The 21,129-nt window shown below is 60.6% G+C and overlaps 1 long non-coding RNA gene across 1 annotated transcript in view; it reads right to left on the reverse strand.

Annotated features, from left to right (window-relative positions):
• Positions 1–21,129, reverse strand: part of LOC142065152 (uncharacterized) — a 76,452-nt gene that overhangs the window by 26,822 nt on the left and 28,501 nt on the right. The window contains exons 5-7 of the long non-coding RNA XR_012663301.1: positions 10,976–11,085; positions 6,288–6,479; positions 5,920–6,029 (exon numbers count right to left, since the gene is read on the reverse strand). This is a non-coding gene — a long non-coding RNA (uncharacterized LOC142065152). The remainder of the gene's footprint in view (positions 1–5,919; positions 6,030–6,287; positions 6,480–10,975; positions 11,086–21,129) is intronic.

Here is a 21,129-nt window from a genome sequence, read left to right on the forward strand (position 1 = left end):
CAGAGGTAATCTGCTCAGCTGAACTCTAGCTGCCTCTCCCAGATAGCCGCGGTCACGGCCTCCGAGCCCACAAAACGTCACGGTGATTACGGTCCTTGCCTGCTGAGGAGGGCCACTCCATCCGAGATGACGGTACCACCTTTCCCCCAACAGCCTTAGCATAGCAACAGATGAACCCTAAGCTCTCATCGCTGTGCCACCTACCCGACTCTACACGGCCAGCAAGGCGGCTCCGAGCCAAACTCACAAAACGCACACACCAACGCTATGAGAAACACTACAAACTGCGCGCCTCCGAGACGAGAGAACGCTCTCGGCAAACACAGAGACAACTGGACGGAAGAGCTCGTCCAGCAACAGGACCTGCAGAACCCTGACAGGGATGCAAGGAGGCCCTAACGAGATCCAAAATGATTAGAAGAGCGTCAGGGCCCGTGACAAGAAGTTCCTCTCAAAACTGAGAGGGAGGAGGCACAAGAAGCCCAGCTACAAGACCTAAGAACGTAAGGATGCAGGGAAGAAATCACGCTCCCTGAAAACAGACAGCGACAGAGCAGAGCTGTTCACGCATCTGGGAACGACGCCGCAGACGACAACTGCCCAGAAACTCCTCAAACATCAGAGCGATCCACGCTTTAAACTGTAACGCAAAAAGAAGCACCCGATGGGCGCCGGCCCCACAATTAGAACCTTGCCAGCCCCTAGGGATAGCGCTGTGCTCCTGAGAGCAAAGAGAACAAAGTCACCAGCCCCATGCGCCCCCTCACTGCGACCCAGCTCGCCTGAAATGCTCCTCAAATAGCCTTCGGTCGCATCTTCCCTTTAATCCCGCACACGGACCCGCTGCCTTAGTGTGCTCTACTCAGCTCTGCTCCATCACCCTGCACAGCTCCATCTTCATCCTCTGCAAGAACAGCATGATAGAACAAGTCACCTGGACGCACAGCAACAGCTTAACCATTCCACAGGTCTTGCTTCCACGTAGGAATACCATCTAGAGCCCAACTACTGCATGCCATTAAAGGAAATACCTTCAATCAGATGTTAAGCCCCACGCACGTACAAGCTTGAACAGCTGAGAGGTGCCCTCTGCTCAGCTAGCACTCTAGCTGCCTCTCCCAGGCAGCTACGGTCATCCCCTCGGCACCCACAAAACACCCCGGAAATTACCATCCTCGCCCGCTGCCAACGGCCACTCGCTCCGACGAGGGTTGTACGGGCGTTGCCAAAACAGTCTATGCATATTAACATTAACCATATACTCTTATTGCTATTCTTTCCCCCGCTCTACCATTGCTACACCCCCAGGCGGAGCAGCTCTGACACAGGCATCGACGTGCACGGACCGACACCGCTCACAAATACTACAAGCGACGCGATCGAGGCACCTAAGAAAACTCTCACCGAGACGACGGACTTCCGGCCCAGAGATGCCACCGGGCGAGAAGATCTATACGGCAGCGAGGAAGAAGCTATAGCATCCGCAGAGAAGTCACCTACCATCATCACCTGCAATAAAACCATATACCCACAACTAGGACGATGTACGAGCGACAAGCCACTCTTAAAGACCTCAGAACGTTCAGGTGCAGGGAACAGGTCCCAGAAAAGGGCTCTGCGTATTCAGACTGCTCCTCAGCAGCAGTATTGAGGCCGCCTTAATCACCGCTGCAAAAAGATGACCTTCTATAAAGGTCTAATATTTAAGACACAAGACAAATCTATGCAGTAGACTTAAAATGCGGGAACGGAAGCTCTCGGTTACCATTATGCCGATGAGCCAGGGCTTGCAAAACCCTCAATATTGCTACCTAGGTGCCTGCTCAGCACGGAGAACAACAGACACATCGAGACCCGAGTACAGTAAGGAACAAAGACAGACTACAAAATCCACACAACAGCACAAGCACAGGCAGGAACTCCCCTGCCTGGCAGATGCTTCTGTTTTGCAGAAAGGACACCACAACCTCTCTCGGCCCAAACGTGTCCGGTCTCTGAACGGTACCCTCCGCTGATTTTACAACCCCTGCCCGCCCCACCTGCGCTTCCCCCAACCGACCGGCCACCCGCACAAAGACCGCATCGGCCCCTCAGCTTCCCTTCCAAATCTGGGGGCTCAAAAGCCATCCTTTAAAAAGGCCACACAGGCTACGTAGGATGGGGCTGCGGTCACACGGATACTCTTCATCTCCAAACGTGCGGTGCCATCACTCAGCATCGCACCACTCAACGCCGGCCACTTCCACAACAACAGCCTCCTCGGAAGCGCCGTGAACTTCCGCTCCCCCACGCTCTAATGAGGCTGGATGTCGTGGCCGCCGCCACCTACGGTGCCTAGAGAACCAGAGAGACAAGGCGACCCCTGCGCCTGGAAGCGGCCGCCCGCTCACAAACAATTCCACACCTCAAAAATAACAGCTGCTACGGCTCCCTGTTCATCGCTCACCTTGCCCAACGAGCTCGGGGCAGACATCCCGCTTTGCATATAGTTTTGTGAGTCCCTTCATTAACTAGTCACATAGGTGCTCACACTGCACGACCCCTCCGTTGTCACGTGCTGACCTACCTTCTCACGATGCTCTGTTCGCCCCCTCCCTTCCGTGTCCGGCTCCCTACCGCGCATCTGCACCAACAGCCACATTCCAGACTCATCCTTTCCCCTACCGTGCCAACACGGCTCCGCTCACCTCCCAATCCATGCCTCCCGGGTCAGTGGCCACGTCAGGTGCCTGCTCGCATTCTCGGTCCGTCCCCGATGGCTGGGGAACCGTCACCTTCAATGCCGGGCCCACTTCTGGGGAAATACGGAGAGGCACACAGATGTTGGACACTGCTTTCCAAAAGCAAGAGCTCACCACGCAAAACAAACTAACAAATCCTTTTGACTGACTTGTTCGGCAACACAGAGACCCCAAAGGCAGAAATCCCAGACGAGTGACCTCACAGCCCGCCCCGTCACAGCACACGACGCCATCTGCTCGCCTTTGCCGTCACGCCTCGCTCGACTGTCCTGCTTAACCCTCGACCTGTTACTTAAACTGCAAGAAAAAGTCAAACCACGCAACACACAAAAATCACAGTTCGTGTCAGATGACTCAAGCACAGGCGGACACTGATAGGCCAAACACCAAAAGCAGTATGGGAAGCAAACAGGCGTGGCTGGTGTAGCGACACACTCTCCCTTTGTAGGTAACTCACTCCTGAGCGACTCCATGAACAGCCGCGTGGAGAACCTCTCGGCAGACAGCACGCTCGAGTGGCCGCGCTGACACAACTTGCACAACGCACAGGCAAAACTGGTGGAAAAAATATAAGGTTCTACCTTCAGTCAAGTCAAAATTCCTGGAAAACAAGACAAAACAAACAAAAAACCTACCACACACAAAAAAACCCAACAAACCACAAACAAAAAAACCCAGACAAAACCATAACACCCCCACAAAACCAAATAATCCAAAACACACTATTAGACTATCTTGCTACCCCTGAACACCCAACAAAAACTTACTGACCCAAGGGAAAACAAAAGCTCGTACAAGTGTACTTTCTAATATATATCTGCTGCTCAACTTTGACTGCTCCTTAATCTCTTACCTCAACCAGAAACCTCCCCATCTCTGAATGTCAAAACACACCTACCCAAAGAGCTTAGACAGCTCAAAATCTGCAACCAACTCAAGGAACAGTACCAGAGAAGCCCAGGAGCAGAATGAGCCTCCCGAAAAAAGGCTGGGGCTCATCTACCCCAGCGGAATGGCAAAGCAGAACGAAATCTTTTAAGAACCCCTTCTCAAAAAATATCTCTGGTTATAAAGTAAATCATTTATTGTAAAACCATCAACCATTCGGAGTCACCTCAACGCTCTCTCTCGCTCAGTCCCTTAACAGAACTAGATCAGTCTCAAAGGACAAAAAACACGAAAAGAAATGTGGAAATACACAAGCGTATCGGGAACCGTATGAAGCAGCTAAATTAACACCTCAGTAGCTGGGGCAAAACTAAATTGTAAAGGACAACAAAAAAACACCCCAGGAGACACATGGATAAAAACAGATGAAGGCTCTCTCTTCTCGCAGAAGCTCAAGAAGAGACCTGAGCCAACGGTACACAGCTCTGGGGTATCGGATACCGAAAAGAAACATACTCGAGACAGAAAACAGACTGCTGTGGAGCACAAAGGTGGCTTTGGCAAAGGTTCTGCCAGGACAAGAGTCACAGTTACAGGGAACGGACAGCGGCCGGCAGGGGAAACGCCGTCGGCGTGGAGGGGCCAGCGGGGTAAATGCCGCCCTCAGCTAACGCTGCGCTATCAAGCCTTAAGCGAAAACTGCAGAGTAGTTACAGGACACGGGCATAAGATGGATGCTGAATATCACTTGATGGTCACAAAATCTCATGGGGATGGGCACCACGTAGTCTCATGGACACCCCTTAGACCCAAACGCTTAACGAAAGACGCTTCTTGCCAAAATACAAGCTCGACGAGGAAAAGCCAAAGCTGATGCGGGGGCAACTACTAAAATCTCAGTACGTGAGCAGGCATTACTTAAGATGGTGCGGTGGTTCTGCCGGGTTCGTCCAACCTGAGCAACGGGTTCTAACGCCTGTCCAGCAGCGTCCATGATCTCTCTCACGGCCTCCCACGTCAGAAACCTCCCCTGCCCAGGACCGCGTTTTGCATGTTCCACCCCTCCCCATCCCCGCAATGAAAATCAAACACAACAAATAAGCAGTCTACTTCATCTTCTTGGCCTCCAAAAGAAGCTTCCTTCCTCTGCTGAGCGTCGACACCAACATCCTCGTGCCGTTCCTCAAAAGCAAGCTGGTCCTCGGGTGCCCGTACTGCCAAAAGAAGACAAAACGATTATGCTCTTATAACGAGCTCCATCATCCTCTCCTTCAGGAAATCGAGTCCCGATTGCTACATACCAGAAGTTTGTGCAGTAGATGGCCGAGGCCAGCCCCGTAAATGAAGCACTCTGTGACCCTGCTTTCTCTTTTGGCCACAGCACCCGCCACTGGGGAGCCCCAAACCCCTTCGTGACTCCCTACGAAAACCAGATACAACTAGTTCAAAACATCTGGCAGGTGAGAGATGACCGACAAACACGTACAGCCCACCTTACCCTCAAACCAGCCAGAGAGCTGACTTCCTCCCCCACTGAACTCTCATCTTTGACAAATTCACCAAACAGAACAATGTTTACACTGAACAGAACAAAACCCTTACCCTCTGACACTCTGAAACGGGTTTGTGCACCCACAAAATATATATATTCATGATATCGACCCACGTACCACACTTCCTCAGGGTCAGCCCCACAAAGACAGGAAAACGCCCAATGCTCTCTCCATGGATACCCCGATGCTCCGCTCCCTTCTTTGCTGCTCCTGTCACGGGAAAACGCTGGGAATAAAAAAAGGTTCAGAGAAGCAAAACAATAAACAATAGGGAGAGGGACCAGCGCAAAGGAATAGAGAGAGGAAGAGATGAACAGGAAGGACAGACAACCCCATCCTGAGCACAGCCTCTGGGAGAGGGAAAGAGGAAACAGCAACCGTTATTACCGCAGATGAACCCTGACCAAAGCCTCCTTCCACAGGGGCTTCTGGACACACCGCTCCTTCCCCGCGCTACTGCTACGGGCCCCTGCGCCGAGGGGGAATCCAGTGCAGGCAGAGAGAGGCGGAGAAAGAACAAGTAGCCACAGGCTACAGGACAGAGAGAGGGAGGACTGAAAAGACGGGGAGGCAGGGAGCCACTCAGAGCGAGATGGAGAAAGAAGGTGCGGGGGGGCGCAAAAAAAAAAAAATATAAATTTTGCAGCAGGTAAGGAAAGAGAGGGGGCCAGGGGAGAGACAGGGAGGGCCCAGGACGCACAAGAGAGGCAACGGGGCCCCACTGGCCCAGGACTCACCGCGACTCTCGCTCTCAGCGCTGCTGGCACAATTTAGCCGTTCAGATGCTTCTTTCCCCTCCTCTCCTCCCTGCCTCTTCTGCAGCTCCAGACTCTAGGCCGACCTCCACCTAAAGAGGATACGTGGGTGTCTTACCGCTCTTACGAGATGAGGCTTCCTCGGCACGTAGCCTAGCTCACTCGTGCCCTACACGCCCGTACCCAACTCCGGGTTACGCGTACGGACCCTGCGGTGCACGTTGGTGGCCTGGCCCGCTGCGGACTATGAAGGGGGATCCTTCCTCCCTCACCTGCAGGGACAGGCTCTCTCTTGCCTGCAGCAGGAAGGCAGCTGGCAGCCAGAGCGCCTTCAGTTTCTTCTGCTTTACCTTTCGTTGGCGTCTCCAGCTTCAGCCGAGGCAGCTCCTGTCCACAGCCGGGAAGGGCTCTGTGTGTCCCTTTTCGCCCCGGCGCTGCGAGGATGGCAAAGCCGGGCAGAGAGAAGCCACGCAAGCCTGAGACGGCCGCAGTCGACGGCGTCCCCAGGGGAAGGACAGACAACCACGTCCTCAGCACGGTCTCTGGGAGAGGGAAAGAAGAAACAGCGACCGTCATTACCGTCCATCGACCCTGACCAAAGCCCCTCCTTGCGCAGGGGCTTCCGGACACACCGCCCCTTGCCCGCGCTACTGCTACGGGCCCCTGCGCCGAGGGGGAATCCAGTGCGCTTGAGGGCCGGCTCGCTGCCTTCACGACAGGGCCTGGGGGCGGCCAAGGGCTACGCAGCACGCTTCAGGGGAGGTGCCGGGGCTGGGGGCAGGCGCACGGGGCAAGGGGAGGCTGAGCGGGAGGCTGAGCGGGAGCTCCGGCGAGCCGGGGAGGCGGCCATCATCTGCGCCCTGGGCAGGGGGAAAAGGTCCTCCTCCTTTCCCTCTTCCCTTCTGTCAGCTCCCGGGGAACTCACCGCTTCTCGGGGAGCGGCCGCACCTGGAAGCCCCCAGAAATCGACACGAAGCCAACCCCAAAAATACACCGCGCCTACCGTACGCAGCACGGCCGCCCGGCACCCGAGCGCCGGAAGACCGCGCCTCCCGCCACGCCCCGGCGAACCACGTGACAGGGCCGGCAGCCACTGCGCCTGGACTACACCTCCCGGCATGCTCTGCGCCACAACACGGCCGCCCGGCAGCCGCGCCCCACAAGGACTACACCTCCCGGCATGCTCTGCGCCACAACACGGCCGCACGGCCACCCGGCAGGCGCAACACCACAGCTCCCGGCACGCCGCCAGCCCGCCCTCCCCGCTCTCGGACCCTACGGGCCACCGTCCCTCCCGCCGATGCACCCGGAAGCCCCACCGAGCCCTCAGCACAGCCTCGCTCTCCCCACCGCCCGCTCCGACCCGGCGCTGCCCCGCCGCAGCCCTCCTCGGGGCTTGACCCGGGACGCAGCGCTCCACCACCCAGCCCCCGCTCACCTCCACCCTCGCTACAGTCGCAGCCTGCTGACGCTCGGCCACAGCTCCGCTCCGCTCCGCCCTCGGCTCACACTGGCCCCCCGGAGCCGGGCACCACCCCTTTTCCAGGGAGGAGCCGGCACCGTCAGCCCCACCGCCCGCACCTGGGGCTCCTCCATCCAGACCCCGCCCACAGCTGAGGCGCAGCAGCAACGGGGGGCCCCCTCCCCTCACCCCCACAGTGCACCACCTCCTCCCCTGGGCTCCATCACAGCCCCTTGCCCCACGCAAAGGCAGCGCAAACGCAGCCCTGAGGGCAAACGAGAGGGCAGGTGTTTGTGCAGGCACCCACGTAACAAGTCCCAGGAGCCATTCGTGGGTCAGGGTCCCCAACGCTCCCCCTGCCCCAAGGCCACCTCGGCCGCCGTTGCCGCAGCCGCACAGAGCTGGTGTTGGCTGCGATAGTGCTCATTTTCTCCACAGTAGCTAGGAAGGGATACGTTTTGGATTTATGCTCAAAACATTAATAATGTAGAGATGTTTTCGTTCTTGCTGAGCACTGCTTCCACAGTCAGGGCCTCTTCTGGTTCTCTCAGTGCCCCACCAGCAAGTAGGCTGGGAGAGGACACAGCTGGGAAAGCTTTCCCAGCTAACTGACCAAAGGGATATTCCATACCATTTGACATCATGCTCAGCACACGCAGCTGGGGGAAGAAGGGGGAGTCCTTGGGGGGGGGGGGGGGGGGCGGCGGCTACGGCATTTCTCTCCCTAAGTAACCGTTACACATGACAGAGCCCTGCTTTCCCAGAGGTGGCTCAACACCTGCCCGCCGAAAAGGAGGAGTGAATTAATTCCTTGCTTTGCTTCCACGCACAGCTTTTGCTTTACCTATTAAACAGTCTTGATCTCAACCCATGATTTTTCTCACTCTTACCCTTCCAGCTCTCTCCCCCAGCCCACTGAGGGTGGAGCGAGCAAGCAGCTCCCTGGTGCAGAGTTGCCAGCTGGGGCTAAGCCACGGCACACGCTTGTCCCGGTTTGGCAGGGAACGGACCGTCCGTCGCCTGGCTCCTGGGGCGACGGGCTGCTGGGCAGAGGGGGAGGCCACCAAAGGTGAGGAGCAGGGCACGGGACAGTAGGAAGAGAGAAGAGAAGAGCGGCATCCGGCTGGACGGGGCGGGGGGGACGTGTGTGCGTGTAGTGAGAAGGCACGAGGCAGGGAACAGGACGGCCAGAGAAGGACAGGGAGCCTGACGGAGGTGGAGATAAAAGCAGCAGAGAGAGGGGAAGAGAGGCAGCAGAAAGAGGGAAGAGCAGGACACAGACCAACAAAGAAGGAAGAGGAGCAGGCTGGAGACGCACAAAGAACCTGGGGCAGGCAGCACGACAGCGAGGGAGGAAAGAAGAATAGGGGCAGGAAGCTGGACCGAGCGCGATGGAGAAAGACAAGATAAGCGACAAGAACAGGGCAGAAAGGGAAGAATGAAGCCACGGGGACAGGGAGCCGAGACAGCCAACGACAGAGGGAAGGGGCCAGGGAGGGAACACCACAAAACAAACCACGGGGCTACGTGGTACAGAGCACGAGAAGGCAGAGAATTAAGAATTAGGGACAGGGAGCCAGAAAAACAACAACAAAACAACACCCAAAACAAAGGGAGATGGGGAGCAAAAGGAATCGCAATGCGTACAGAAAGAAGAGAGAAACAATTCTAAAACAGGGTCACGGGGAAGCCAGACACAGCAAGATGGAGAAAGGACAAAAGCTACAGGCTACAGGGCAGAGAGGGAAGAATTAATGGATAGACACAGAGAGCTGGGCAGAAAGAGGTGGAGAAAGGCTGACGATCACACGGCCAACAGGGAAGAGAGAAGAGAGGGAGGAATTTTAAAAACAGGGGCAAGAAGCCAGAGAGAGGGAGAGAGAGGCAACACTAAAATGGGGACAAGCCACAGGGCGGCGAGGAGGGAACCGATGAATAAGAACAGGAGACCAAAGAGAACACAACGTAGAATGGAAAAAAGGAACAGCGGCCCAACAGGGAAGGAGGAATTAAAGATCAGGCACTGGGAGGCAGACAGAGACAAACGAAGAAACAAGTGGGAAAAAAAAAAACCAAAAACACAACAACAGCAATGGGCTACAAAGACAGAGAGAGCGGGAAGAAATAAAACATAGCAGCAAGGAGCTGCACAGAGAGAGATGAGGACAAACAAATAGCACGGGTCTACGTGACAGAGAACGTGGAATTAGAACACAGAGAGAGGGAGCGGGACAGAGAGAGAGGCCGAGAGAAAAATCTAGACGGGCTACAGCGGGCAGAGGCAGGAATTAAAACCTAGGGACAGGGAGCTGGACAGAGAGAGACGGAGATCACAGGGAACAGCGGCGGCTGCAGGAAGAACAGGAATTCACAAATAGGGCAAGGGAGCTCGACAGAGAAGAACTCAGAAAGGCAAGAACAGTAGCAGGGTACAGAGCAGACGAATTAAAAAGCGCGGCGGGAGCGTTGAGGCAGACAGAGAGATTAAGAAAAAAGTCACGGGCTACGTGGCAAAGCAGGAGGAATTCAGAAACGGGGATGGCAACCAAGGGAGAGTGAGCTGGTGAAGGATAACGGGCATTCAAAGTGAGGGACGGGGAGCTGGGAAAAGCGAGGCAGAGAAAAACAGAATCACAGAGAGAATCAAACAAAGCCAAAAAAGAAGAAACTGAACAACAGGAACAGGTGTAACCAAAGCGATGAAATCAACCAACCAGAGACGGTGTTCCATTACGGGAACATGGAGCGTACGAATCGGTGTGTCTGTCGATCTGCATTTTAGTCCCTAGGCGATCGTTAATGTCAACAGAACAACAGACAACGTGCTTCTGTCAGAAAAGGATGACAAAACGCGGTTTCGTGGAGCGGACTGAGAAAACTAGCCAAGAAGGTAAAAAGGTAATTCCGGCAGGGGGAGATCACGACCACCGACTCACAGACCACCACCGACCCAAGTAATACCACCTACTCAGAAGAGAACAACGGAAGAGGACAACCGAGCCTGCGCAGCGATTTACATACGGAACGAGCAAGTTTGTACCGATCAGCAGACAGGGCAATAATGAATATATATGAATACGTAAAATTTTTATCTACAAATTGTACGGGAAAGGTGTGTGAGGTACGCACGCCAGGAGGAGCGATCCCCCGTGCATCTGGCGCCGTGAATAAAGAATGCCTGCTCTTTAATACTAAATTGGCGTTGAGGAGTCGTTTCCGATTTTAACGCGTTTTTCGGTAACACAGGGAGTCAGACCAAGAGGGCCAGAGAAAGACAAAATACCGACAGGCTACAGGACAGAGCAGGAGGAATAAAAAAACGGAGCCAGAGCCAGGCAGAGAGAGGCGGAGATAGAAAAAGGAGCCACAGGCTACAGGACAGAGAAAGGGAGGACTGAAAAAGACGGGGAGGCAGGGAGCCACTCAGAGCGAGATGGAGAAAGAAGGTGCGGGGGGGGCCCAAAAGAAAAAATAAAATTTTGCAGCAGGTAAGGAAAGAGAGGGGGCCGGGGGAGAGACAGGGAGGGCCCAGGACGCACAAGAGAGGCAACGGGGCCCCACTGGCCCAGGACTCACCGCGACTCTCGCTCTCAGCGCTGCTGGCACAATTTAGCCGTTCAGATGCTTCTTTCCCATTCTCTCCTCCCTGCCTCTTCTGCAGCTCCAGACTCTAGGCCGTCCTCCACCTGAAGAGAACACATGGGTGTCTTACAGCTCTTACGAGATGAGGCTTCCTCGGCACGTAGCCTAGCTCGCTCGTGCTGGAGCTGGGAGCAGGCGCACTGGGCAAGGGGGGCCAGGGGAGGCTGAGGGGGAGCTCTGGTGAGCTGGAGAGTCGGCCATCTTCTGCACCCTGGGCAGGGGGAAAAGGTCATCATCCTCCTCCTCCTTTCCCTCTTCCCTTCTATCAGCTCCCAAGTAACTCCTAGGGCTGCCCTCACCCACTCGCCTTTAGCATACCAGAAGCCTGCCTCGGCGGGTCGTTTGAAGCTTCCCATCCCACCAGCCCCAGTAGTGCAGGCACACAAGGAGACACCCCTGCACCCACCAAAGGCGCTCGCTCACCTCGCCGGCAGCCCTAGGCCTCACCCGACACAGGGAATCGTGTCCGACACACCACCACGCTGCAGCAGGAGCGGAGGAGGCCTTTCCTTACCAGGAAGCAGCAACGAGCACGGCGGCATCACCTCGCAGGCACCGCAGCATCGCAGGGCTGTTACCTGCGGAGAGAGCAATGGGGATCACAGGGACGCCACCGCGCGTGCGCGGCTCCCGGGCTCAGTACCCAATTCTGGTCGCTGGGCAGCAGCATTATCTGAATTACTCTTCTCGATTAATACCATCCAGAAACCGTAACTTGGCTGCATCCACAGAGCTTCTATTCCTCTGCACCTTTCCCCCTCGCAGCCCCAGCAGCACCATTCATTGCCTCTGCACCAAACAGCAAAGCGTCTCGAGCATTTGTCCTTTCCTCTCGACCGCTTAAAAACGTCTGGTGCTTGCTACTGTCCATGCCACTGCCCCCCGCATGCCCGAGGGAGGAGAAGCAGCACAGCAAACCTGGGGAACAAGGTTGGGTTCCCCACCCCCGCAGAATAAGCCCCAGGAACTGCTGGTAGGCATGTGGCATCAGGGTTGTGATAGGGTTTTGTTTTGGTTTTCTTTTTTTCCCCGCCTTCTTTACATAATGTAATAATTGGGGTTGCTTTTCCAAACTACTGAGTTCTGTGGGGACTTTTTGTGCTTTTACCCTACAAAAAATGGTCATTTTCACTTTCGGTTTTGTGCATGAGAATGGTTGGTGGGTGCTTTTAGGTGGTTGTTCCTTCCCCACCACCACCCTTTTTTTCCTTTCCAGCTGCACAAATCCAGCTGGAGTTGGCTTTCCCAGAAGCCCCAAGTTGTTTTCTTTCCACCAGAATTCTTTCTGTTTTTTCACCCCCCATTGCAGACCCAGAGTAAGGGGTTTGAGGTATTTTTGTGCCCAGGCAGCAGCTCCCAGGCTGCATAAGCAGCCCCACAGGGGGAAGTCCCCGTTTGAGGGAATCGGTCCCAAATTGGGATGGGAAAGTGAAGAGAAGGAGAAAAAACCCTGAATAACCTGAAAAAGAACACCTACTCCAGCCCACCAAGCACCGGTCACCTTGCCTGACTCACCTCCAGGGCCCAGATCACGCTCGGCTCATCGCTTAGCGCCCTCGGATCACAAAAAAAAAAAAGAGTAAAACCCATAATGGAGCCCTATAGCCATCAGTCACATCTTCCCTCCAGTACTACACAGACTCACCTTCTTACAGCGCTCCCCTGGGCCCTCCTCCGTTGCCCTGCACGACTCATCCATCTGCACCTGGAAAAACAGCGTTACTGAACAAGTCACCTGGAGGCACAGCAACAGCTTAACCATTCCACAGCTCTTGTGCCCACGTAGGAATACCATCTAGAGCCCAACTACAGCCTGCCGTTAAAGGAAATGCATTAAATCAAACGTTAAGCCCTCGCACGTACAAGCCGGAACAGCAAAAACACCGCACGCTCGCACACCCAGGGCGCAGCCCGACGGAGGTCCACGCGCACCTCGCCGGTTTGATGCAGAGCCACCCAGCATCCCTGCGAGCACAGCTGCAGGCGCAACAGCAGTTTCACCTACACCCATCTCGGCGCGCAGCGCTTCTGAAGCTTTAAGCTGAAAGCCCTACCTTGACGCTTGGCCACACTAGAAGCGAGCCGTAGCTAGAACTCCACAGAAACACAGCAACACAAATTGCGCACCCACAGCGGCGACAGCTTCGCAGCTATTTAGACCTGGAACAACAGAGAAAAGTAAAACAGCTTCATCACCCGCACAGGAAAAGCAGCAGACGGAGACAAAGGGTCAGCATTCATAGCCCTTACAGAACACAGGCGTTCTCTCTCCTTCCATTCCTAAACCCATCTCTTAGGTCTAAATATCGCAGCCCTGCTGTGGCAATAGCGAGAGCAGGGAACAAGAGCCCTGCCGCCGGCCGTTTGTGCGGCAGGACACAAAAACAGAGGGACATGTTTTGCCACGCACAACCCTGAATCTCCTGAAAATTTATGTTTACTAAAAATAGCCATTGGGAACATATTCCCAAAAACATTCGGCAATGAAACTTTTATGTGTTTGACACCCGCACATTTTTTGGGAACTTGCTATTTGCTTCCTGGTTTTGCTGGTCTTCCCTCAGAAGTTCTACCTGCAGCCAAGTTATTCATTCCCACCCGCCCGACCGGTTCAAGCATTCACCTTCCTGGTATTACCAGCACATTGACACAGGCGAGCAACTTAACTGCTCTTCTAAAACTATCCAAATGACAATTACAGCCCTGAAAGAGGAGTGGAAGAGAAGAAAAGGAGAGATCAGGCAGCAAAAGTGCTCTGCAGGCTGCTGCCGGCCAACACTGCACTCTTTTGTTAAAGCCACCCCGCCCCCCCAAACGCAAACAAAAAAACCCCATGACTGTGGAATGCGTTTTTTTTCTTTTCAGTAGTCCTTTTGGAGCTCATCCCTGTCTCAGCATCTTGTCTTGTCAGAGCATGAAGTGCAGATGATCTGTATCCCGATGACATTTGCATGGGATGAATACATTTTCAGAAATAGACCAGATCCGTGAGACTCCTGTCACCTTTGTGGTTTTAACAATCGTAACTCAATTTTATTGACTGACACACTTATGAGAAAACTAATTAACTTTGAAACTTAGCCTCTCCTCGGGGAAAAAACATGTTAGACACCAAGTGAAACCGATTCAGAGCTCCGAACCACGATGGAGCCGACAGAGCTGTTGTGACTTAGTTTGTATGATTAATTAATTGGTTAATAACTATTCTAAGCAGCGCAGAAAGAAGAGCTGGACCCAAAGAGGGTGCGCTGCGCTGGATCCAAAAAGCACCCTTCCTCCAGAGACCCGCCTCAGGTGGCGAGTTCGCTCTGGTGCATGCCGGCCTCCCGAACTTCGGGGTCCGATGTGACCGGACCCCCACCTCCGGGGAGGGTCCTCGTACCCTGCCCAACCCCTGCTTTCCCCTGCAGCCCCCAATGCCCCCACCCCCCAGCCTGCACAAGCAGCCAAACCGGCTGCTGCTTTTGGCCCCCAAACCAGCTCACTTTGGGACCGGTTCTGAGCCAAAAAGCCCAGCTGCTGAGCCTGTTCTCAAGTCCCAAAAATGCAGCACTTGACCTCTGCTCCTCAGCCCAAAACCACACCACTTAGTCCCCTCGCTCAGGCCCTCAAAACGCACGACTCGATCTGTTTCAGGGCCCCGGCGTCAGCCACAGGAGCCTGCTCTCAAGGCCCAGGAACAGAAGAGCTGTGCTCTCCCCGTTCAGGGACCAAACCAGCTGAGCCTGGCTGCGTCCCGGCCCCCTCCGCAGTCCCCACGGGCAACGCTCAGGGGCGCGGAGAGCGCAGCCACCCCACAGCCCTGCACCCCCACGGCCCACGCGGGCACTGTCGGGGAGGCCTTGGGAACTGAACTGCGCGGGCCCGGCCCCGCACCCCGGCGGGGCAGCCCAGCGCCGGCCTGGCAGCGCTTTCTTCCTGCTCTCGCAGGCCGCGTTTCCCCGGCAGCGCCGGGCCCGCACCCCAACCCCACAGGGGGCCGGGCCCAGCCCGCCTCCAGCAAACCGCGGCGGCAGCAGCCAGGGTCCTTGCCTGCCTCGCGGGCAGGGGGGGACCCGCCCGGCACCACAGGAGCCCCCGCCGGGGTCGCCGCCGCCGCCCGACCCCGACGAGGAGCAGCCGAGAGCCGGGTGGGGCTGCCCCTACTTCCCCACGGCCGGGCACGGGCTCGGCCCCAAAACACAACCACCGACCCACGAAAGCGCTCGGCCCGGGGCCACTGCTGCCCGCAACCCCCCCCCCGGGGACTCCGCGGACCGGGAGACCCCACAGCCGAAACCCGCCGACCCACAGCGCGCCCGGCCACGCGGCTCCTCACCTGCCCCCCGGCGCGGCTCCGGCTGCCCCACGGCCCGGCACGGAGCCGAACCCGGCCACCGGACCATCCGCCGCCCCCCCCCAACGCTCCGGGATGGTTCTCGTCCCTTTTCGCTCTGACGCCTCGAGCCGAGCCGGCCCCGCTCCTCCGAGCTACTGGCGGTGCCCCGCTCGGCTGCTCGGGGCCAGGCCCTGTTCTCGCCCAGCCCGCGAGAAGCCGCCCCGGGGTCTCCTCGGTGCGTCCAGCCCCGTGCCGTGCCGGAGCGGGGAGAGCCGGGTACGAGCGCGGAGCCCTGGGGCAGGGGTTGCCCCAGTGCCGCCGACTGTGTGGGGGTGTGTCGTCCCCCCCCCGCCCCACGCGGGGGGCGCACACACGGTACACCCGCGGGGGCAGGGGCATCCCCGGGGAGCCGTGCAGCCGGGCTGCGCCGTAGGAGGGAAGGGTGATGTTGGTTTCCCATTTTCCCCGCAGCCTGATCCTCCCCCTCCCCCGTACTGAGTCGCACTGAGTCGCCGCCACCCCCCGCCCACCCCTTCCCGCGCGTTACAGCCCGCGAAAAAGCTTTTAACAACCCGATCGACAACACTCCCTTTATCCCTCTTCAGCAGCAGCAGCGAGAGATTAAGCCAACTGCAGCAGAGAGGAAGAAGGCAAGGAGAGCCTTTTCAAGCAAGGGCAGGACAAAAATGCACGGCGTGGACAGGCACAGGAGAGGCTGCATTATCTGGAAAGCACAACACCTCCCCAACGGCAGAAAATAAGGAACGAATCGTTTCCAAGGAGCTGCAGCAAACGAATCACCTTTTTCTTTATTGCTCTCCTGCCCTTTGTTATCCAAAGCGATAGGCTTCACCACCGGGCAGAAAATATCTGCCTAGATTTACACGGACAACCAGAAACAATCAAGCCACCCAGGAAAAAGTTGACAGCAGAGGTATAACACATCAGCAGCTAAAACATTTGTTACGCAGGCACAACTAGGCACTAAACAAAGGCTTTCCAACACTGGAGGTCTAGAACAGGTAGACATTAGCACAGAAGCACAAGAGGCTCTGTCACCCTGCACAAATCTCCCCGTGCCTACACACGCACACGTTCAGAAGTTAGTTATCAGAAAACGCCCCGACTGAGCCATTTGCCACAGTCACCAGACTCACGACGTGATAACACGACATGACACACGAGGTGGGCTCAGAGTTTTAAGGCAAAAATACCTCCCCCGCCCCCCACCCGAGATCTTTCAGGCTCCAGACCTGCCATCTCCCCACACCAAACCTACCCGGCCAAAGTGCTTCAGGTGGCCCAAAACACAGTACACAGAAAATAGACGGTGAAAGCCCTACATTGTGCAAAAGCGAACGATGCCCGACCAGGGCTTCTCTGCGGGGCCCGGGCCCGGCACGGAGCCCCCCCCCCCCACCCCGGCCCGGGGTCGGGCCCGGGCCCGGCGCGGAGCCGCCCCCCCCCACCCCGGCCCGGGGTCGGGCCCGGGCCCGGCGCGGAGCCGCCCCCCCCCACCCCGGCCCGGGGTCGGGCCCGGGCCCGGCGCGGAGCCGCCCCCCCCCACCCCGGCCCGGGGTCGGGCCCGGGCCCGGCGCGGAGCCGCCCCCCCCCCACCCCGGCCCGGGGTCGGGCCCGGGCCCGGCGCGGAGCCGCCCCCCCCCACCCCGGCCGGGGTCGGGCCCGGGCCCGGCGCGGAGCCGCCCCCCCCCACCCCGGCCCGGGGTCGGGCCCGGGCCCGGCGCGGAGCCGCCCCCCCCCACCCCGGCCCGGGGTCGGGCCCGGGCCCGGCGCGGAGCCGCCCCCCCCCCACCCCGGCCCGGGGTCGGGCCCGGGCCCGGCGCGGAGCCGCCCCCCCCCCACCCCGGCCCGGGGTCGGGCCCGGGCCCGGCGCGGAGCCGCCCCCCCCCACCCCGGCCCGGGGTCGGGCCCGGGCCCGGCGCGGAGCCGCCCCCCCCCACCCCGGCCCGGGGTCGGGCCCGGGCCCGGCGCGGAGCCGCCCCCCCCCACCCCGGCCCGGGGTCGGGCCCGGGCCCGGCGCGGAGCCGCCCCCCCCCCACCCCGGCCCGGGGTCGGGCCCGGGCCCGGCGCGGAGCCGCCCCCCCCCCACCCCGGCCCGGGGTCGGGCCCGGGCCCGGCGCGGAGCCGCCCCCCCCCACCCCGGCCCGGGGTCGGGCCCGGGCCCGGCGCGGAGCCGCCCCCCCCCCACCCCGGCCCGGGGTCGGGCCCGGGCCCGGCGCGGAGCCGCCCCCCCCCACCCCGGCCCGGGGTCGGGCCCGGGCCCGGCGCGGAGCCGCCCCCCCCCCACCCCGGCCCGGGGTCGGGCCCGGGCCCGGCGCGGAGCCGCCCCCCCCCCACCCCGGCCCGGGGTCGGGCCCGGGCCCGGCGCGGAGCCGCCCCCCCCCACCCCGGCCCGGGGTCGGGCCCGGGCCCGGCGCGGAGCCGCCCCCCCCCCACCCCGGCCCGGGGTCGGGCCCGGGCCCGGCGCGGAGCCGCCCCCCCCCACCCCCGCCCGGGGTCGGGCCCGGGCCCGGCGCGGAGCCGCCCCCCCCCCACCCCGGCCCGGGGTCGGGCCCGGGCCCGGCGCGGAGCCGCCCCCCCCCCACCCCGGCCCGGGGTCGGGCCCGGGCCCGGCGCGGAGCCGCCCCCCCCCCACCCCGGCCCGGGGTCGGGCCCGGGCCCGGCGCGGAGCCGCCCCCCCCCCACCCCGGCCCGGGGTCGGGCCCGGGCCCGGCGCGGAGCCGCCCCCCCCCCACCCCGGCCCGGGGTCGGGCCCGGGCCCGGCGCGGAGCCGCCCCCCCCCCACCCCGGCCCGGGGTCGGGCCCGGGCCCGGCGCGGAGCCGCCCCCCCCCACCCCCGGCCCGGGGTCGGGCCCGGGCCCGGCGCGGAGCCGCCCCCCCCCCACCCCGGCCCGGGGTCGGGCCCGGGCCCGGCGCGGAGCCGCCCCCCCCCACCCCGGCCCGGGGTCGGGCCCCGGGCCCGGCGCGGAGCCGCCCCCCCCCCACCCCGGCCCGGCGCGGGCCCGGGCCCGGCGCGGAGCCGCCCCCCCCCCACCCCGGCCCGGCGCGGGCCCGGGCCCGGCGCGGAGCCGCCCCCCCCCCCCGGCCCGGGCCCGGGCCCGGGCCCGGCGCGGAGCCGCCCCCCCCCCCCGGCCCGGGCCCGGGCCCGGGCCCGGCGCGGAGCCGCCCCCCCCCCACCCCGGCCCGGGGTCGGGCCCGGCACGGAGCCGCCCCCCCCCACCCCGGCCCGGGGTCGGGCCCGGCACGGAGCCGCCCCCCCCCCACCCCGGCCCGGGGTCGGGCCCGGCACGGAGCCGCCCCCCCCCACCCCGGCCCGGGGTCGGGCCCGGCACGGAGCCTCCACCGCTGCCCGAACTCACTCAGCAGCGCTCTCCGGCCCCTGGCCACGGCCGCGCTGCTCTCCCAGGCGGCTGCCGCAGGCGAGGGTCGGGCGCTGCCAGGCCTCCAGGAGTCCTGAGGAGCTGGCGGCCACCGCAGGGGATGGCTGCCTGCGGTCGGACTGCCGCGGTGCTCCCCGCCTAGCTCCGAGCAGTCTCCGCCGGCCACGGGCTTCCCACGCCGGGCCGCAGAGGGGCCCCGGCACCGCAAAGAGACGCCTCGCGGCGCAGCCGCCCCACGCACCCCTCCCACCTCCGCTCCGCCGCGCTGCGCCACCGGAAGCCGGAGCCCCGCGGGGCGGCCCTTAGAGGGCGGCCGGAAGGACCGGCCCCCACCGGCCCCTCCCCCGCGCCGGACCGCCCCCGCGCCCAGCCGTTGAGCGCCAGCGCCCCCTGCTGGCCGGGCCGCGCTCAGCTCGCGAGGGCGCCGTGGGCCGGGCGGGGGGGGACGCGCCGGCTCGGGGCCAGCTCCTTTCGGGGCGAGCGAGCGAGCGGGAAACCCCTGCGGGCCCCGGTCACGGCCGGGCAGAGCCGCGCGCCCTCCGAGAGCTGCTCAACGGGGCTGCCCCTCGTGACACATACCGAGCCGTCCGCGACGGGAGCGAGCAGAGGAGGAAGGGGCCGGCGGCCGCGGGGCCCTGGCCGCAGGCACGGCGGGGGGTGGGGGGCTGGGGCCCGGGGGGCCGCCCTGCTGGGTCACTGCCCTGCGCCGCACCGCGCTGGGGGCTGGGGCCCGACCGGCGCCGGGGGACCGGGGGCAGCCACGAGCAGAGGGCCTGAGCTTAGCCACGGCCAGCAGAACACCCCGAAGCGTGAGACGCTGCAAGGCCAAGGTGGTCCTTGGCAATGGGGGCGCCTGGGCTCGGCCTCCGCCTTACCCGTCCTGGGTCTGCGTGGCGTTCCAGGGGAATGGTGTTTTCCTTGTGCGGAAGGTGGGCTGGCCGGTCGGCCGTGCCCCGGCCGTTACCGATACTGCCAAAGGCGCTCGCACGCTCTGGCCCATTACTGCTGCGGTGCCGCGCTGTAGCAGAAAGAAGAGGTGTTGTGTTATCTCACAAAAAGCCTCCTATGGTCAGTTGAAGAAATAACCTCTTTCCGTGGCACTGACTCTTTTCGTACAGTCCATAGCCGGCTTTCGGCTTTTGTCTTTACAGCATTCAGTTTGCTTTCTGCCAAGCTTTCTACCTGCTGTGAAACATTTGGATGGTTTTTTCTTTTTGGTTTTTTTTCCCCCTACTTGCTCCACAACTCCCACACCAACCACCCAGCGCGGCTCGCCTTTCAGCCCCCAGACCGAGGAGCCTTGCCCTGGGACGGCCCTTACATGTCAGCAGAGTTGTTCCAGCTCTCACCCTGTCCCTACCCAGCTGAGGACGTCTGTGTCCGTGGGAGGCACCCAGAAACTCCCCTGCTGCGTGGCAGTCCCCTGCCCCGTCAGAGAAAACTGCGGCAATATCGGCTAAGTTTAAAAGCGTCGTCAGGAGGTGCAGAATATGTAAATAAAGCGGCGGTTGGCTGCCGGGTATGGGTGCAATATAAATACATTTTGTTTATAGGCCTTCGTGCCTATTCAGCGTTGAACGGCACCGCAGCCCACCCAGCCCGGGGCTCGGAGAAGGGTCTCTCCAAGGGCACAACCTAAGACAGCGCAGGAAGCCCAGCTGCCACGCTCCCAGTCGCTACGGGACGCTCGCTTACAGTTACACTAACGAGGGTACGGATGAGGCTGGAACTAGCAGAAATGCTGACTCTTCTGGCCTTTTATTTGTGGAAGGTACAGCGCGCGAGCCTCGGCGGCTCACAGGAGAAGCGTGCAGTGCTGCCTGACTCTCATTCTCAGCTCACGTACTACTGCCAAAGCTCCTGCCCTGTGCTGTGCCAGATGCCGGCTGGCGTGAGCGCCTGGGCTCCTGAGGGACCCCCTTGTCCTGAGAGCCAGAAGTACTCACTTCCCTTTGCATGAGGCCTGTAGGAGATATACCCTGCAATTTTAAAAATCTGTATCAAACGTGGCAGACTCAAAAGAGGGCATTTTTAAAAAGGCAGGTTTGTTTTCTTTTTTAACTTTACGATCTACAGCCTAGCAAAGAGCTCCCTTTCAGTGTCAGTCGCTTGGCTTTCTCCCCTACTGACGAGGTCCCAGCCTCCCGGTGAGATCTCACTGGAGATATTCTCAGTTTCCCTCGAGTACGTGGCTGCCCTGGCCCGAGGCCAGCGAAGAAGCTGACTTTGCCCGTGCCTGAATCAGCAACACGTCCAGCAGGCGACTTGCAGAGCCCAGGGAACCCTCGTAAAGAGGTTTGGGGGTGGGGCGCGCCACATCTGCGGCATCGGCCGTGGGAAAGGACCGGCGCAGTAAAACAGGTGGGTGA

This window comes from Phalacrocorax aristotelis, chromosome 16, assembly GCF_949628215.1.
Source record: "Phalacrocorax aristotelis chromosome 16, bGulAri2.1, whole genome shotgun sequence".
Taxonomy (NCBI): domain Eukaryota; kingdom Metazoa; phylum Chordata; class Aves; order Suliformes; family Phalacrocoracidae; genus Phalacrocorax; species Phalacrocorax aristotelis.